The sequence below is a fragment of the Anser anser genome, assembly GCF_964211835.1.
Source record: "Anser anser genome assembly, chromosome: 12".
Classification (NCBI taxonomy): domain Eukaryota; kingdom Metazoa; phylum Chordata; class Aves; order Anseriformes; family Anatidae; genus Anser; species Anser anser.
Window position 1 is genome coordinate 1500087 of NC_139733.1, and position 12628 is coordinate 1512714.

At 37.8% G+C, this 12628-nt stretch overlaps 1 protein-coding gene across 4 annotated transcripts in view; it reads left to right on the forward strand.

Annotated features, from left to right (window-relative positions):
- The window catches only part of IL17RD (interleukin 17 receptor D), a 55081-nt gene that overhangs the window by 12157 nt on the left and 30296 nt on the right, over positions 1-12628 (forward strand). Inside the window, exon 1 of one of the 4 annotated variants that reach the window (XM_083795691.1) lies at positions 1457-2719. The exons of 2 other annotated variants lie outside the window; for them this stretch is intronic. The gene's annotated coding sequence lies outside the window, so the exon portion shown is untranslated. Of the gene's footprint in view, positions 1-1456; positions 2720-12628 lie in introns of those variants that run through there. One more of the 4 variants, XM_083795688.1, reaches the window with a different exon arrangement.

Consider the following 12628-nt stretch of genomic DNA (forward strand, 5'->3'; position numbering starts at 1 on the left):
TCCCCATTCAAATGAGCTTTGATTTTTTTAACAGCATCAAAATTTTATTAGGCCTCCTGATGCCACTTCCCAGATCATGTATTAACAACCCCAAAAGACAGGCCAAATGCATAGCCGGCTGCTTTAATTATAAAGCAGTATCTAACATCTTGCTTTGTCTGTTAACAACAGAAAGATTTTGCTAAGATACTTTTCAAAGAATATCGGTAACATCTGTTCCAAAATAGTTACAGCTTTGCTTTATTGTTTACATTGTTTTCAGCAAATTATATTGGTGGAGTTTAGTCATTATCTTTACTTTTACTTTTACTTTACTTTACTTTACTGGCAGGAGTAATAGGTTAACCACAAAAAAGTTAAAATAAGAACCAAAAAAAAAAAAAAAAAAAACGCTAAAACAAACACCTAACTCAGCCTGACCCATAACAGGTGAAAAGTTGTTATTCCGTAATTCTTCTGAACTTCAATGGAAACAAAACCTTTATCTTTTATTCATAAGTTAAGAATAATGCAGGTTGGGATAGCTTAGGTTTCTCCATATAGTTGCATTTGTAAAAGTAGTTCACTAATCATGCCATTCACTTTTGGGGTTCTTTTTCAGTAAAGACCACTAGCCGTGAAATGTCATGCAGAGGTTTGGAAATGGGACATTCAGCTCACTAAAGAATGAGCTGCATAGACAGAACTTTCTTTTTTATTATGTTCTGGCAGTAAGTGCAGGAACCGAAGCCAAAAAAAAAAACTTGAACAAAGCCTGGTATCATCTAACAACAGTGATGGATATGGTTGGCTATTGTTCTCTGTAGCCGCATTGTGTTTGATATATATGTTTTAGTTATTGTTTGGTATTTTCAATTCAAACTGCAGAAGTTAATGACATGCAAACTCCATTAGTTTATTTGCAGGCTTGTATGTGGAAAGTTGATTAGTAGTTAAAGATGTGATTCGTTCCCTGCCCAAAGTGGTTAGGTTTTGTTGCAACAGAGAAAATTATTGTTTTCTTGTTTATATTTTACAATCACATCCAAGTAGTTTTCCTGTTGTAAGTTATCATTTATATCGGAAGGGAAACTTACTGCTCTTTGGATCTGCTTCTTTATTTACTACAGTAATCTAAGCTTATTTTAATAGTGTTGAAGGTTGAAACTGAACTGGTTTTGTATTCTGTATTGTTTTATCTTTCCATTCAATGATTTAGGATTAGGTATTTATATATTCAATGTAATTTTGATAAGAGGAAGCCAAGCAGATGTTTTAGAGTAGTATAGGTTCAATTTAACTTTTTAATCTGTATATTTAAATGTTTAAGCTCTTAAATCAGGCTTTGCAGTTCTGGCAACTTCTAGAAGGTTTTTTTTTTTTTTTCAGTATAGAGACTTTTATTTGTTAGAAGTGATTGCTTCCTGCAGAAAAAAGATCAGTTTGTGTGTGTGTGTCTCTTGAAAAAAAAAAATAATAGTTGAAAATATTGTAAAGCTTTTTCAAGTATTTTTAAATTCAAGAGACTTTTTTTCATAATTTGATCAAAGTCACATAACCTGTGGCTCTGTTTTTGTTGCACATGCTGATGGTCTGTGGATAACATTACATTTTTTCAGCATGAAACCAAACACTTCAAATCCCTAAAGCAGTCTCAAATTTATGGTTAATAAAAGAATTTATTGTACTGGATGTCATCTGGTATATCACTCCGGGAACTGAAACTGGCAGTGAGTGGACAGGAAATATTTCCATTTCAAATCGCTTCAATCTCATGGTCTAGGATAAAAGTCTCTGATTTCAGAAAAAAATCACTGTGAATATCAATGTAATAGAAGTATTTTAGTTAAGAACAGTGTCATCTTTTTCAAATAATTCTTTATGTTAATAGTGTTTTGTGTGAACATACTACTTGCACTATTAATATCTCCTATTTTTGGTATTTCAGTATCAAGCCTGTAATCTTTTCAAGGCAGAAGGAATAGTAGTAATGTATTTTCAGGTAAATATCTGCACATGCCAAATAAATAGCAGTTTGACAAGTAACTGTACTGTAGCCAAACTGCTTCAGAGTCTCTGATCCTTCTTGTTTGTTTTTTTTGTTTAGTTTTTGTTGTGTTATTTTAAAGACTGTCAGCTCCTATGTTTAGATTACAACATAATCGTTGATTGCATTTTTCCAGCTTAATGGATTTCTTCAGATTGTCACCTTTTTAAATATAAAGTGCGAGATCCAGGGACTGTAACTTTTTAAATGGAAACTTCATGTAGTCAGATTGAAGTATCTGAATATTTTTTGTGCGTTAAGTAGTATTTTAAATACTTTAAAATGTAGAGATGTTCAAAGAGTTACACATTTTAAATGGGCATATTTGGGAGACATAAAAACTAGGACATCTTCAGCAGATAATAACATCCTGATACAGATTTTTGTTTTCATACTGTTGGGCATTAGTATACTGTGGTTATAAAAGCTTGGAACTAATTGATCAGATTGTGCATTTCATTCTCTGAAAAATAGAGGCAGAAGTGTTCTGTATTTTACAGATACTTTATTAGGCTGATTGCAATTCATTTAGAAAGATTTTTGAGATGCAAAGCAACAGGAGGACATTTGTCTTTAAGGGTGTCTGTTTAACGTTTTTTTTTTTTTGGTGAAAATCAGCTCATCTGGTATTATTTTAAGGAAAACTTTGTGAGAAGAGCTTATGATGAGAAAACGCTACCATGCAGTGGCCATGTGAGTATTAAATGCAACAGATAATTTGTGAGTTCTTTCTTTTTCAACTAATTATAGTTTATGCTTTGACTAAGTTAAAGGTGGAAGAACAAAGGAATTACTGGTGGTGTTCGAAAAGAAATGAAAAAAAGACTAGATTGCTTTCCTGTTTGGAGTGTATATAGCTTGGTGTGACACAGGTGTATTTGTGGATAGACAAATTGGTTCTGAAGCTTTTTATTAATTATTTTACATATCAGCTGTGAATTAAGTTGTCTTCTATGCCATGGATGATCTGGGCTGGAGTAATGAAAATCTTCTGATCAGACAGATTAAATAGGGTTCAGATGATACAAGCTGTATTTTCTTAATTGTTTTCTCTCCATTCTTGGTAAAATTATTACTCAAAGCCAGTGGTTTACTTAAAAATAAAGAGGAGTTAATATTCCCTGTCACTAAAATCAGAGGAGATGATAATGTTACCTAACTTGACACCTTGTTTCTGCTGGATTGTGGGCATTACCTTGTAAAAAGCTCAACATATCACTGCTGTAAATGTGACCTTTGTTCCTCATTAAATGTTTTACATATTAATTTTGTAAGATTTTTTGTTCTAAGCCTTAGTGGATTATACTGTAGGTTTCAAATAGTTCTTGTCAAACTTATATCAGCACTTATTACCAGTTACCCTGATTATACTATTATAATAACTTAACCTTGCACCTTATTACTAATCAAAACAACTCAAGCAAATAATCCACGAATTCTAATGTGGGAAACTATGCATCTGTTTTCTTTCATAGTTAAGACTGACCTTCTGTACATCAGTTGGCAGTTCACTTGTATCAAGTAAGTTACTGAAGGCATACTTTTTTGTTTTGTGTTCCTGCAAAGCTAAAAAGCAAACCTTAATAAGGTCAAGACTTGTTATTTAACTCAGGCAGTTTGGAAATGTTTTATTATCTGGGGTGTAACAACAACAAAATAATCTGTATATAAAAAGAAAACAGTTCCCTTTTCAAGAGAGAAAAGATTTAAACTATAGATTTGCCATAAAATTTACTAATTAGTATGAATATCACCAAAGGACATCAACTGAAGTCTGAATCTCCTGTATACAGAGTATAGATGCATATATACACATATAAATGAAAGTCCTTGTTCAGAATACTTTGCTATCTAAAACTATTTCATAGGAAACTGGAAGAAAGGAAATTGTTATCCCATTTTACAGATGAGAGGCTAAGGCAAAAAAGATATTACATTACTTCCTCCATGTTGTAGATACAGGGTGTAGATAAAGCAGGAAATTAATCCATGTTTCCCGAGTCTCTGTGCAGAGAGAAGTCACAAAACTGTTCTGTTCAGAATATGGTGCGAAAGGTGCTTGAGTGTTTTTATTTTTATTTTTTTGTTGTCCCCCCCCACCCCAGTTGGTATGTCACATATAAGGTATTTCATGGAGAATTAGGTGAGAGGGAAAATGAGATTAAAAATGCCTTTTTTTTTTCCTACCCCAGTCTTAAGGCTTTACAACCATAACCATCTTCCTCAGGTGTTAGTGCAACACCACAGGAGTGTGCTCTTCTGTGGCTGGACATTATAAATATGCTGTGATGGTATCAGTTACAGCATCTTATGCACAGTGGCACCTAGCTTGGCTTGATCTTTTAGGTGTTACCATAATACAAATACTATGTAGGAAAATATGAGTGACTGCTTTCTTGTCTGAAGGTTTTTTTCACTTGAGCAACTTCTCTGTTTGCTATAGTGTTCTAAAATTCTTTATTTTATTGTTTATTCCTGGCAGTTATAGTGAAGTAGGTGAAGTTACAATTCAGGATATCTTCTCTTCAGGTTCCTTTCACTTGTGAGGGCTTTGTGTGGAATGAGCTTTGGTTTTATTGGTGCTGCTTCTATGGAATCCAGAGGTGTTTTTCCTCAGGCTAAGTGCACTTTGTGCAATTCCTGCATCTTGTCAGTGGATGAGAGAGTAGACCCATGTGCCAATACATCAAGCATTTGATGGTAGGGTTGCCATAATTTCTTCCAAGGTGTAATGTCATATTATTTATTAATGACTTATGTAAATTTGTCATTTAAAAGAGCTGCTTTGACAAAACAAAACAGGATACTATCAAGATGTGATTTTATTTTCCATATAATTTTTTTTTAAACCGACTGATCCAGTTTTAACCAATAATACAAGAACAGAAAGTGCCCTAAGTTTCTAGTAACTGTGTAGGAGCAATCATTCACAAATAAGGTTTAGAATGAAAATATTGCAAGACCTGAAAGGGTAGTCAAGCAACTGACACCAATGAAACAATTTTAAGTCCTATTATACAGGTTGTGTGAGATAGTGAGTTTTAGCAGATAACGTTTCATGTCAAGTAGTGTATTAATTAGTATGAGAATAACGGTTATGAACCAGTCGTTTACTGTATGTGTAACCTTTGCTTACTTTCAAAAGCACTTACCATAAAGTAGATAGGGAAAGTGCATCTCAAACTGTTACTTGTTCAAGGGTGTTAGAAAGTATGATATCCATAGGGTGTAACTTTTATTAGTGGAAACTGACTGTAGTCAGACTGGAGTTTCAATACTATTTCAAATGTTAAATCTCTATTTAAGTAATTGTATTTAGATTCCTTTTTTAGTAGTTAAAAACCTTATAGGACTTGATAGCACATAAAGCCTGAAGAGTTTGCCAGTACAGACATACTTAAAACACATGCATTTTCTTGATTTTTTTCCAACAGTAGAATTTAGCAATACTTAATGCTTTTCAGCTCCAAATACTGAAGAGAAGTGAACATCTAGGAATATTTGAAGGTATTCTCTTCTTTGTTTCATAGTGAAATGTCTCAACAATCTTGATAGCAGAAGCTGCTTCATGTAAAGGGATGGTTGTGTAGCAAGATCAGGGATAAAATATCTGGATCTGCAGAGGGTGAGAAGCAAGATGCTAGGAGAGGAAGGTCAGCCTTGATGATCAGGTGAATTTGGAGGTACACTTTGTCCAAGACTGGCGGTTCATCTTGAGAATTTGGCTCCTTAGAAAGATGCATTTTGTGTGTTGTTGTTTTGTTCTAATTCCTGGTGTTGATCATCATTTGACAGAGCTTTTTCTACTTATGTGGCTGCAAAAGGGAAAGCTCCACTTTATTTGCAGAGAGGGGCCAGTATTGTTGAGTACTGTTTCTGTCCAAGTATCCTTCAGGTGGACCAGAAGCATTTGTGCAGCTTTGTGTATATTTCTGACACATTCCAAAAGCAGTTTTTTTTGGCTGCAGATATGATGGCTGTAATCCATATAGGCTAACCAGGAGTGTGTAAATTGCCTGGCAGCTGCAGCTTTCAGTCTGCAGCCACCAAATGTGTCTGCCTGTGTCTCTCGAGTTGAACCATGTGGATCATCTCTACCTAGCAAGCACTGGACCTTCTAATCCTCGCTGCTGATTGTGTTACTGCTTAAGCTGGGAGTAGTTGTCATCTTCTCTGTGGACCAGGACTAGACTGAGGCTCTAAGAAGGAACTTCTTTGCTAAAAGCACACAGTTCATTAATGAGAATCTCCATTTGGATTCTTGGCCCAGACTGGTGGGAGTAGCAATTTATAGCTGTGAAGGAACTGAAGCTCATACCTTTAACACCATTAGAAGGAAGGGCAACGTGGTTGAGACTTGTTTCTCACTCTGCAGGAAGCCAGTTTATACAGCCTGTGCATTTACTTTGTGAAAGGAAGAAAGGGAGGAATACTTGATTACCTTCTAGGGTAGGGGAGGACTTGTAGGGAAAGATAATTAATTTTATTAGCCTCATTGATGTACAAGAACTTTTACTTCCAAGCAAAAGTATTTTTTAGTAATCTTTGCTGACATAATGATAATTCCCTTTTTGGTGTGTGTTTGTTTTTCCATCCAGATTTAAAAAAGGAAAGAAAAACAAAGTTTCTGATATAGCCGTTACACCCATCCTGATCTGAAACTGCAGTGATCTGCCCCTCACTTTTGATGAGGGGATTGTGTAACACAGCAGTATACAGAATAAAAGTAGCGCTCCTTGGTATATTATTTTTTTTAATGTCCCTCATTCTACTGAACTCAATGCCAAAGGTACCTTTGCATTGCTACTGAGTAGATTCCTTCCTAATTTTTTGTTGTCTGAGTCTTGTAAAGTTAGGTAGCTTGCAAGGATGGTAACTTTGAGAATGGATACTTGTATCATTTAAAATGAAATTGTTTTTTACTCCATCTTCTGCAAAACTGACTTTTGCATGAAGTATTAAAAGTACTATTGAGGGAATGCTATTTAAAGCTGGAACACTGGGGGAACTTTAAAGCTGGAACATGGAGGATTTTGGCAAGCAAATAACTGTTTGTTCCTGAAATTGAACCATAGTGCTTGCTAACCCTGAGCTTGAAAATCTTATGGATGAGTACAGTTGTGTGTTTCTAAATCCCCAAGAAAAGGTTTTTATGTTCAAAATAATTGCATTACTTCAAAGGAGGGATTAAGATGGAACAATCCCAAATCTTGTCTACTTTAAAGGTTTTACAAGTTCTGTGGTACTCTGATCAGCAGAGTGTAGTTACTGCTAAATTGCCTTGCTCCACATCCTTCAGAATCAGAACTTTGGTTTGTTTATACATTAGTCCTACAAAAACAACATGCACTAGGTTTCTTTACAGCCTTGAGCTCCTGTGAATATGTAGTACTTTCTATAGTTGTGCCTGTATGCTTCATTCATGCAAGTAAGAATTAAAGTTAAGTTTCTGAGAATATGCAAATATCGAACTGTAAAGCTCTTAAATTTTTTCAGTGAGTTAGAATCATAGAATCATAGAATATCCTGAGTTGGAAGGGACCCATAAGGATCATCAAGTCCAACTCCTGGCACCGTACAGGTCTGCCCAAAAGTTTAGACCATGTGACTCAGTGCACAGTCCAATCTCTTCTTAAATTCAGACAGGCTTGGTGCAGTGACTACTTCCCTGGGGAGCCTGTTCCAGTGTGCAACCACCCTTTCGGTGAAGAACCTCTTCCTGATGTCCAGCCTAAACTTCCCCTGCCTCAGCTTGACACCATTCCCATGGGTCCTATCACTGGTGATTACAGAGAATAGGTCAGCGCCTGCCCCTCCACTCCCCCTCGTGAGGAAGCTGTAGACTGTGATGAGGTCTCCCCTCAGCCTCCTCTTCTCCAGGCTGAACAGGCCCAGTGACCTCAGCTGCTCCTCATAGGTCTTCCCCTCTAGGCCCTTCACCATCTTCGTCGCCCTCCTCTGGACACTCTCCAACAGTTTAATGTCCTTTTTGTACTGTGGTGCCCAGAACTGCACACAGTACTCGAGGTGAGGCCGCACCAGCGCAGAGTAGAGCAGGGCAATCACTTCCCTCGACCGACTAGCAATGCTGTGCTTGATGCACCCCAGGATACGGTTGGCCCTCCTGGCTGCCAGGGCACACTGCTGGCTCATATTCAACTTGCTGTCAACCACAACCCCCAGATCGCTCTCTGCGGGGCTGCTGTCCAGCGTCTCGTCGCCCAGTCTGTACGTATAGCCAGGGTTGCCCCGTCCCAGGTGCAGGATCCGGCACTTGCTTTTGTTAAACTTCATGTGGTTGGTGATCGCCCAGCTCTCCAATCTGTCCAGATCTCTCTGCAAGGCCTTTCCACCCTCATCCGAGTCCACAACTCCTCCAAGTTTGGTGTCGTCGGCAAATTTGCTGAAAACACCTTCTAGTCCTACATCCAAATCATTTATAAAAACATTGAAGAGGACTGGCCCTAAAATGGAGCCTTGAGGGACCCCACTAGTGATCATCCGCCAGCCTCATGTGGCCCCATTTACCACAACCCTTTGAGCCCTGCCCATCAGCCAATTGCTCACCCATCGTATGATGGTTTTGTTTAGCTGTATGCTGGACATTTTGTCCAGTAGGATCCTATGGGAAACCGTGTCAAAAGCTTTGCTGAAGTCCAAAAAAATCACATCAGCTGGTTTCCCTTGATCGACTAGATGGGTGATCTTATCATAAAAGGAAATCAAATTTGTTAGGCAGGACCTACCCCTCATGAACCCATGTTGGCTGGGACCAATGACTGCATTGTCCCCCAGGTGCGCCTCAGTAACTTCAAGGATCATCCTCTCCATAATTTTACCGGGCACTGACGTAAGACTGACAGGCCTGTAATTGCTAGGGTCTTCTTGCCCTTTTTGAAAATTGGCACAACGTTTGCCAGCTTCCAGTCCAATGGGACCTCTCCAGATTCCCAAGATCGTTGAAAAATAATTGAGAGAGGTCCCGTGATGATGTCAGCCAGCTCTTTAAGCACCCTGGGATGAATCCCATCCGGACCCATGGACTTGTGTGGATCCAGGTGGAGCAGCAAATCCCGCACACGTTCAGGGTAGGTTTTTCTCAAAGAATACAGGAAAAGGATTCGGACAGCGGGAGAGGAAATCATATGAACACACACAAAACAAAATTGACATGCTATGTCAAATTTTTTGCATTCCAGCCTTTATGTAATGTTCTGCTTTTAATATTTCCTTGTGAGCAGCTGTTGTTATCATTTTCAAGTTATGAATCAAATAGATAAACTCGCCTTGTATTACAAATGAAGTATTTTCCATCTGCTTGCTCAAAGTTTGTTTGCAATGAACATCTCCAGCAATGCAGTAAATAACAGAATTGTTTTTTTAGGTAGAACAGCTACAGACAAAGCAGTTAATCCACACTCAGTGACAGTTTCATTCAGAATTGTTTTAAGTGTGTTTTTTTGTGCATGTGTGTGGACATGTGTGCACATGCATGCACTTTGTAATGAAATTGAGAAGAGCAAAAAAACAAACAAACAAAAAATCCAGAAATAATCGTAATTGTGAATATAAATGCAAAATAAATGAGAAAGCGTCGATTTTTAAAACACTTGTAGCAAATGATTTCATGCTATGTAACATATCTCCAAATAATGCGTTGGCACCAATTTGTCCTTTCAAACCTGAAATATTTTTACTGGGTTGTTTCTATTTTTAAAAAATACTTTTAAATACTTTAGTGATAATCTTTGACAGGCATAAGCAACTTTCAAGAATTCTGGGGGCAGTGGTGGTGCTAGATGCCATAGGTTATTCCAATGTCAAGATAAGAGAGAGAATGCCTGTAATTATCCAAGAAAATACATGGAAAAGTATGGTTTAATGTGGGAAATTCCAAATTTCCCTCATTGAGTCTAAGGTATTAAGTTCTTTTAATAAAGAAGTATGGGAAATAGCGTGCAGATTGTTGTTCATTGGACCATTTGTTTTGAGATGTACTATTTTCCATTTTTATGAACATTTGAAATTCAGGAACACCATCAAAAACTTATACCCACTTAATAACTAAGAGTTCTCCCTCATATCATTTATTCCATCTTGATACTCATTTTTGAAATATACTAGGAGCAGAATTGTTCCAGTATTCTGGATCTTATGCTTTTATAGGCATCAGTATTTCAATGATGACAATACTTGAGTTTGATCCATGTATGTGTATATCAAGATCATAAAGCTGTTTTCTGAACAAACCTGGTAAGCCCGTACATATTGAATGCTGGACTGTTTATAATGCTAATAACTCATCAGCTATTAGTAAATCTGAAAATTAAATGTATTTGAAAAAACAAGTCACTACTTATATACAGCAAATGCCTTTGTGTCACTTTTCTAGTGAGTAGAACTTAAATATGATAGAGGTACTTTCTGATTGTACACCATTAACATTCTACCTTTAAGCTTAGCCAAGAAGGAGTTCCTAGAAAATTTGTCATCTCAACTCTAAAGACAACAGACATATAATACTTAACCATTGCATGGCAGACTTACTGTCTACTATTAGCAAAATTTTGTCTATTATAGTAGTTGTCCATTACATCTTCATCTGTGTAGAGTACTTGGACTAGCATGCTAACCAATTTGGTTTACGAATTCGGTGTGCCAATTGAGACAGATCATATTGTGTTAGATGATGCATGTAAAAGTAGTGAGAGAGCCCTGATGAGAGAAAACAGAGAGAGAATGGAAAAGATGAAACATGGCCTTCCATTTAAAGATGGGGAATTACGTGTACAGTATTATACAAAAATAAACAAAAAATATTTGGCTGTTATCATTGTAAGTTACACAAAAAGGGCAAAATGGTGACTTTTTTGGCCTTTTTCCACTTCATTTACTTTATGCAGTTAAATATAAGAAGTTAATTTTGCTGTGACCATATAACTGTGTATAGCCAGTTTCTTTACTGTTTGTTTGAGCTGAACAGAAAAACAGCAGAGAGAAAATAATTTATTTTTAAACAGGATATTGTGGTTGTAAAATCACTAAAACAAGAAAGTTCCTACTTCTCAATGTCTGTCATGCATTATCCTTTCATTTATTTTTCCAAATGTCTGTTTGATCAGATTAATTAAAATAACTGTGTTAAAGGTCTGCAGGAAAACAAACAAAAACCAAACAGCTTTTATGCTGTTGTTTGGAGAGCGTTTGTTAACACACAAGCGACATCAGACTGCAAATGATGGCCAGATTTCAGTGCTGCTAACCTCAAATGCTGATGGTACAATCCCTGTATTTTCCAGTATTGAGGAATTATCATAGTGAAGGAAATATGATTGTCTGATACTGAACATTGGAATGAAAGAGAGATGGAGATGGAAAAGGAGACAGAAAAAGAGTGGAGAATGGTCTTAAAAATCCCTTCCCCCACCATCCTCCAGATGTTAATACAGTGGGCCTGGTCAGAATCTTCGTTTCTGTGTCTAAAGGACTGCCTGCTGGAAGTTGGAGCAGCAAACTTTTCAGAGAACCCCTTTTTCCCAATTGTTTTCTTTTGCAATTCACGTACCCTTGCCTCTAGGGTCGCAGTAGATTTTCCATCCCATTTTCTCATGTCCTCTCCATGGTCACGTAGGTAAAACCACAGGGTGGCGTGGTGTGTGTGCCCACCATATTGTCTTCCTTGCACAGATGAACGTTTACCCCTAATAGCTGAGACACTGGTTTGTACAGGTGGGGAGAAAAATAAACTCCCTTTAAGTTGGTGGACCTCTTCAAAAAGTTTCTCCAAAGTATTCTCTTTTAGCTGGTGGACACTGGTTCGTTCAGGTGGAGGGGAAGATAAATTCTCTTTAAGTTGGTGGACCTCTTCAGAGAGTTTCTTCACAGCCGAGACACAGGCCTGTAGGGAAGAGGAGAGATTTCCTTCGTACTGCCGGAGTTGTTTAGCCAATTGATTCATTGTGGGTTCCTCATCCTCTTTCCAGGTTATTATTGCCAATGAGGTGGCATATGATGATGGTGCACTCCGTACAAACTTCCGCCACATGGGTCATGTACACTGGACTTCATCTGGATCTGTGGATGTTTGTGCGTCGTCTAGGTCCTTATAAATTACTTCCCGTACGGCTAATTCCCTCAGGTACTGAATTCCCTTCTCCATGGTGGTCCATTTGCCTGGTAGACATACAAGTTCTTCCTTGAAGGGATACCTTTCCTGCACAGCTGACAGGAGACGCCTCCAGAGGCTGCGAGATTGTGCTCCATCTCCAATTGCTTTGTCAATGCATGCATCCCTAGCAAGGGATCCCAGCCGCCTGGCTTCCTTGCCCTCTAATTCCACACAATTGGCTCCGGTGTCCCAGCACCGGAGCAGCCAGGTGACAAGCTGCTCACCTATACAGCGACCAAAATCTTTTCGCACATCTCGTAGCTCACGCTGGTATAGGGTTCGGGTAGTTACTGTTGATTTTTCGACATCCTCATCTTCATCCTCCTGCACATTTGATGGCCCAGCCTCGTCTTCACTATGCCCAGACCTAGCAGAAGACTGTCTGTGTTCTAAACGACCTGAGTCTCTATACCATTTTTTCACCTTGTCTACAG